Below are 6,483 nucleotides of genomic sequence, written 5' to 3'. Positions count from 1 at the left end.
CTGGGCCCGTGAGCCATGGCCGCTGAGCCTGTGTGTCCGGAGCCTATGCTCCGCAACGGGAGAGGCCACAACAGTGAGAGGCCCACGTACCGAAAAAAAAAAATCCATACATTCTGGCCATAGCACCAGAAACATACCAACTCAATGCCTTTTCAACTGTGCTATTTTAATTATGGTACCTGCTGCCATTCACCACAGAGTCCTTTTTTGGTAGAAATGATGTCAGCATTCTTATTTGTTAATACTGCGATACTAAGCCTTAAAAATAAATGTGAAAAAAAATTAATGACCAGAAGGAGGAGGACTCATTGTCCATAACGGAGGATCTTAAGTTGCAGTTCACAGCATTCACATTCTCAGGATTAATGCGCTTGTCTCCGTGTAGACTCACTATCTGTGCCTGTTACAAATGAACAATCCATCCTCTCTGCTGCCATTCACAACCCAACTTTCTGGAATTGTTCAAATAATGTTTGGGAGGAAGTGAAATTGTAGGTCATTGCTATGATGGATAGCAGAAGAATAAGCTTATTACTTCCATGTAGAGATAGACTTATATAAGCTACCCTTCAGATCCTTTTGTTTGACATGAAGTTTTAGAAAATGTAGCACCTAGAAAGAGGTTCTGGTTAGTTGTCTAAATATTTGCCAGGGAGCCAAGAAATTCACCATGAAAAAAAAAAAAACAAGAATAACAAAAGGGAAGAGGTAGGATGGGAAAGCTAACAAAGTTTGGGCAAAAAGTAATATATGTAAATAGCTACTAATTTACTTTTGGGCTTACTTTATTTAGATTATTTCTATCAGCTGTGGTGTTTTTCTAGTTAAGTGTATCTGATTTATTGAATGGGTGCTATCCTATTTGTGTCCACCTTGGTTTTTCTTGGCTACAGAAACATTCTGTTGCAGGCCAACACTAATTTGATATATGATTTATTCTCCAATGAGACTCGATGGCTGGGCCGCTGTAGACTCATAGTTACTCTTGTTCCTTATTAAATTCATCCTGCTAATTAGATTTCTAGTGACCGGTAACATGTAGTTTACACAGAATTGCAGTTATAGATGCATACAGCTACTGTACTAGAACAGATGGATATTTCTGGTGTGCCAATAAATGATTTTTATGAGAGAACATCCTATGTGTCTTTAGAATTTCTTAGTTTTTGCCTTTTGGGGACGACAATTCCCCTTTGTCAGGGCAAAGTGTCATTGGAAGGTCCCGCAGAGCTCGGGAAAACACCTGCACTTCATTCCATCTCCTCAGGAGCCTTGCACTGTCGCCTAGTGGTGCTGACCTCCTGAATCTTAACTTAGTATGAAACATTAACAGTGAGATGCTGTTGAGGGTCTGCCTCCAAACACTGGGGACTTACCTTAACCTGCTCCTAGAAGCTCCACAAACTTGTACTGCAAGATACAGTGTCACTGACTTTTTCTAACCTGGTTCCTTCACCACTTCTTGTAGTGGCTAAGCAATACGATTGTTTTTAAATAATTACAACAACTAGCCTTTTCAAATGAACAGCCTTGGTTTTATATTAAAAGGAAAACATGACCTAAAAGCATATCGAAAGCACGGGTTAAATCCATTTCACCTGCCTTCCCTAATCTAGGTTGTTTTGGACCTCGGCTCGCAGCCTAAACTATAAGATGTTTGCGGGAGTGGTTTTCCAGGAACTTGGCGTCAGCTGTGTCTAATTCCAGCTGAGATGATTAAGACTGGATCGGATGACCAACCCCTCAACTGGGCATGCGTGAGTGTCCTCTCGGTGACCTTTTGAAGGCGCCGAGGCCTGTAATTAGTTACAGCTGGGCAGAAGGACATTTACCGCACCTTTTTCCAATCACTTTTCCCCATGGCCCCCACGCGTCCCACGCGCCCCACGCGCCCCACGAGCCCCATACCTCAGACCAACCCGCTTCCTTATGCAGTTATCCCATAAATACCCCAGCCCCTTGCCTTGGGTGGGGATGCGGGTTTGAGATTTGTTCCCTCCTCTGTTTGCTTTGCTGGAAACCTCAGCATCCCAGCGTTTTGGTACGCTGTGCCATGGGCAAAACAAACCTGGTTCACGGCTTCCCTGGTGGTGCAGTGGTTAAGAATCCGCCTGCCAATGCAGGGGACACGGGTTCGAGCCCTGGTCCGGGAAGATCCCATATGCCGCGGAGTAACTAAGCCCGTGCACCACAACTACTGAGCCTGCGCTCTAGAGCCCGTGCGCCACGACTACTAAAGCCCATGTGCCACAACTACTGAAGCCCCGTGCCACAATTACTGAAGCCCGTGCGCCTGGAGCCAGTGCTTCCCAACAAGAGAAGCCACCGCAATGAGAAACCCGCGCACCGCAGCAAAGAGTAGTCCCTGCTTGACACAACTAGAGAAAGCCCATGTGCAGCAACAAAGATCCAACGCAGCCAAAAATAAATTAATTATTTTAAAAAACCTGGTTCAGTAACAATATGATCCAGGTTGTAACCTGAGTGGAACCTCAGGCAGTTGTTAGGAGCTGCTGCTCTGTGTCCATCCAGGTTTCTGCACTCTTCTTTCCTCACCACCTACCCTGATATTTTGTTCTTCTTTCTCTATTGGTCCCATCTTCTGGTTTTCTTCTCTTCTTTTGCTACCTAATGGAACACCTTAGCCATGTTTTCCTCTTCCCGTGGTGTTGAGGTTAATAGAACTTCTGATCCCCCTCGAATTTCCTCATAGTAGTGACTAAGTGATTTGCAAGAAATCACCCTATTTTCTGGAAATGATATCCTCTTTTTCTGCCTCTAATGTGTGCATTCATCTTTTGCCCATCTATTCAACTCACTGATAAGAAAGGAGGGCTTGCCATTGAATCAGAACTTCTGATTATGGAGCAAAGAAACTATGGTAATTAAAGAAGTTCTTAGATCACACTACCTTATAAGTTATATGAACATGCTAAAGACATCTGCGTATATTCTTCAACTATATGAGCCAGCTACTTCCACCGAGACTGGTGTTTAGGGAACCTTGGGTCTGACATAATACATCACACATAACTGAGGCTACTTAAATCGTGTCTTTCTCTGAAGAACCAGTTTTTGGGATACATACAGAATTGAGGGTATCGAATAGGAATGAACAGTGGAAGCACCTAATTAAATACACAGAAACATCAGCCTGGTCATTTGGACTTATTATCAGCTCCACTCTGCCCCAGCTGTGCTAGGGAAAGCTGAAGGTACAGAATTAGATAAAACAGAATTAGATAGTGGCAGTGGTTGCATAACCTTGTAAATATATTTAAAATCACTTTGCTATACACTCTAAAGGGTGAGGGGCCATGTTGGACATGACCAGGACTCTCCTTACAGCCTCTATCAAACTACTTAATAGTCTGTTCCTATTTCCCCAAACCTGTCCTCTGAAATAAAGCCTAAGGCAGAGAGGGAGCGGTATCGAGGACCGAGGCACTGACCTTCTGGCTCTACCTTTTCTTGCTCTTCCCATATTCCCTTAGTCAGTGGAAGGGCTTTGGTTTGCTTCCTCTTCCTATGTGTTGAAGACTGCCTCTACATTTTGTCCTTGGCCTTCCTATCATGGACTTTAACCAGCCCCTTTCCTGAGGGTCATAGTGGTGGAGAGAGTAGAAAATCTGGCTACCAGTAAGGAAGCAATTCAAAATAGCTCTTACATATCCCCGGTGGGTATGAATCTTGCTCACATCTTTTTTCCTTCTCCCACCAGGTAGAAATAAACATTCACCGTGAAATCTAAAAGGGCTATTTTATTTATTTATTTATTTATTTATTTATTTATTTATTTATTTATTATTTTTTGGGTACGCGGGCCTCTCACTGCTGTGCCCTCTCCCGTTGCGGAGCACAGTCTCTGGACGTGCAGGCTCAGCGGCCATGGCTCACGGGCCCACTTGCTCTGCGGCACGTGGGATCTTCCCAGACCGGGCACAAACCCGTATCCCCTGCATCGGCAGGTGGACTCTCAACCACTGTGCCACCAGGGAAGCCCTAAAAGGGCTAATATTTTGGTTTGTGTTCTCGCCCTTTTTCCCCAATTTTTTTTTTTTTTGCGGTACGCGGGCTTCTCACTGTTGTGGCCTCTCCCGTTGCCGGACGCGCAGGCTCAGCAGCCATGGCTCACGGGCCCAGCCGCTCCGCGGCATGTGGGATCTTCCTGGATCGGGGCACGAACCCATGTCCCCTGCATCGGCAGGCGGACTCTCAGCAATTGCACCACCAGGGAAGCCCTCTGCTCAAGATCTGATTCCAGAAAGACAGTGTCTGGTTTGGCTTCGGTCCAGTGTCTGCCTCTTAGCTGACGTCAGGACCTAGAACCCCAACTACTGCATCCAATCTGTGTGCTGTTTCCAGAAAGGTAGGGGATGCGTGCTGGCAGCCAAATGAACAAAGCAAAGGGACAGGTTCTATCTACGTCATGTTTTGAATGAATGAATGCTACTTATGTCTGTGCCTTCAGTTTCTGGGATGCAGAGGGGTGGTTTTGTGGGGGAGCGGTGTGTGTTTACAAAAGCAAATGTTTTAGAAATGGTAGGAAGCGAGGAGGCTCAATTTCAATCTCTGCAGGGAATGAACAGTGAAGGGGGATGTTCTCTTCAGTACTGACTTTATATCTCAGGATACTAAACGCTCACAACTTATTTAGCTCAGAAAACAACAGAGCTTCTATAACTCAGTCGAAACTGGGACCACAGCCAATTTTACCTAATAGAAATTTCCAAGCAATGAACACAGAAATCGCTACCTCTAAGCTACTCAGAACTGAGCTGGGAATTTTTTCTCATGGCATAAAGAGTCACAGAGTCGATTTTTTTAAATTATTCTTTGGGTCCTGCTCATCTGAAAATCTGCCTCAACATGAGCTGTAAAGTCACAAAAACCAGTTTCCCAGCCCAGATCAACCACTTATTAGATATAAGCTTAGACACGTTAATTAACCTCCATCAGCCTTAGTTTGTGATAAACTGGAGATAATAATGCCTACACCATAGGGTGATTGTAAAGACTGAGTTAGAAAATATGTTGCGTGCCTAATACAGCACCTCTTTGGGATTCCTCTTGATTAAGCTCTTGTTGGTCCTTGCCATGAGAATGCTCTGCATACAATTAAAGAATACATTGCTAGGGGCTTCCCTGGTGGCGCAGTGGTTGAGAGTCTGCCTGCCGATGCAGGGGATACAGGTTCGTGCCCCAGTCTGGGAGGATCCCACATGCCGCGGAGCGGCTGGGCCCATGAGCCATGGCCGCTGGGCCTGTGCATCCAGAGCCTGTGCTCCGCAATGGGAGAGGCCACAACAGTGAGAGGCCCACGTACCGCCAAAAAAAAAAAAGTATAGGTAATGACTCACCTGGTAATTTAATTTCCCGGGGTGGGGGGGGCGGTCACTGTATCAGGTGTCCCCCAAGACCAACCTCATGTTCAGTGATTTGCTAGAAGGACTCACAGGACTAAGAGGTAGTTATACTCCCAGGTACAGTTTATTGAAATGAAAGGATACAAAACGAAACCAGCAAAGGGAACAGGCGCATGGGGCAAAGCCTGGAGGAAACCAGGAAGAAGCTTTCCAGAGTCCTCTCCCAGTGGAGTCACACAGGGGGCACCTAATTCCTCCCATGGCACCATGTGGCAATACTTGCAAAGTGTGTCTGCCAGGGAAGTTCACTGGCCTCATTGTCGAGCTTTTTATTGGAGGCTGACCACATAGAGATCCTCTGCCAAACACGTGTCAAAATTTGACTCCCAGAAGGAAGCAGGTGTTCAGCATGAACATATTGTTTGCACAGTCTAGACACAGTGAACTGTCCTTATCATTAGGGAATGGTGGGAAAACTCCTGAAATCCAAGTTCCCAGATGCTAGACAAGGGCCAACCTTGCAAGCAGGGCTTGCTAAGAACAGGTGTCTCAGGGCTGCTGTGTCAACTCTTTTCTGCACAGTCTCGCAGAGGCCCCTCTCCCCAATCCCCATCGCCTCTGATCTTGGACTTGTTCCGGATTCTGTTGGGTAAGCTCAAGTCTTGGAAACCCTGTAAGAGATCTCAGGATCTCTGGTTTTATTCAGTTTTGCCATTAGTATATAAGAAGCTTTCAGAAACATGTTACATAAATGAGTCATGTAAAAAGAAAAAAATTGGATAATTTAAAACCTGAAAGAAAATACTCTGAAATATATTAACAAAGGAAAATGCTATTACATGAGAGTTTTGTTGTATTTTTATATGCCTTCCAAATTTTCTAGAATAAACACATACTATTTCTATAATTAAAAAACAAGTAGAAATAAATGTTATTTTCCAACAAATCTGAGTGTTGGTCCTGTAGATGAGATGCAGAATCTTCAGGGATGGGCCCAGATCCACTGGATAACTTTGACCTCAGGGATATTTTTGGCCACAGGCATTCTGGGTGAGGCCCACATCACAAAGCATTTGTCCTTTGGGACCCAAACTTAGTGTTGTTCTCTTCCATTCAG

Source organism: Mesoplodon mirus, assembly GCF_964341445.2.
Source record: "Mesoplodon mirus genome assembly, chromosome: 4".
NCBI lineage: Eukaryota > Metazoa > Chordata > Mammalia > Artiodactyla > Ziphiidae > Mesoplodon > Mesoplodon mirus.
Note: the sequence above shows the minus strand (reverse complement) of the source record.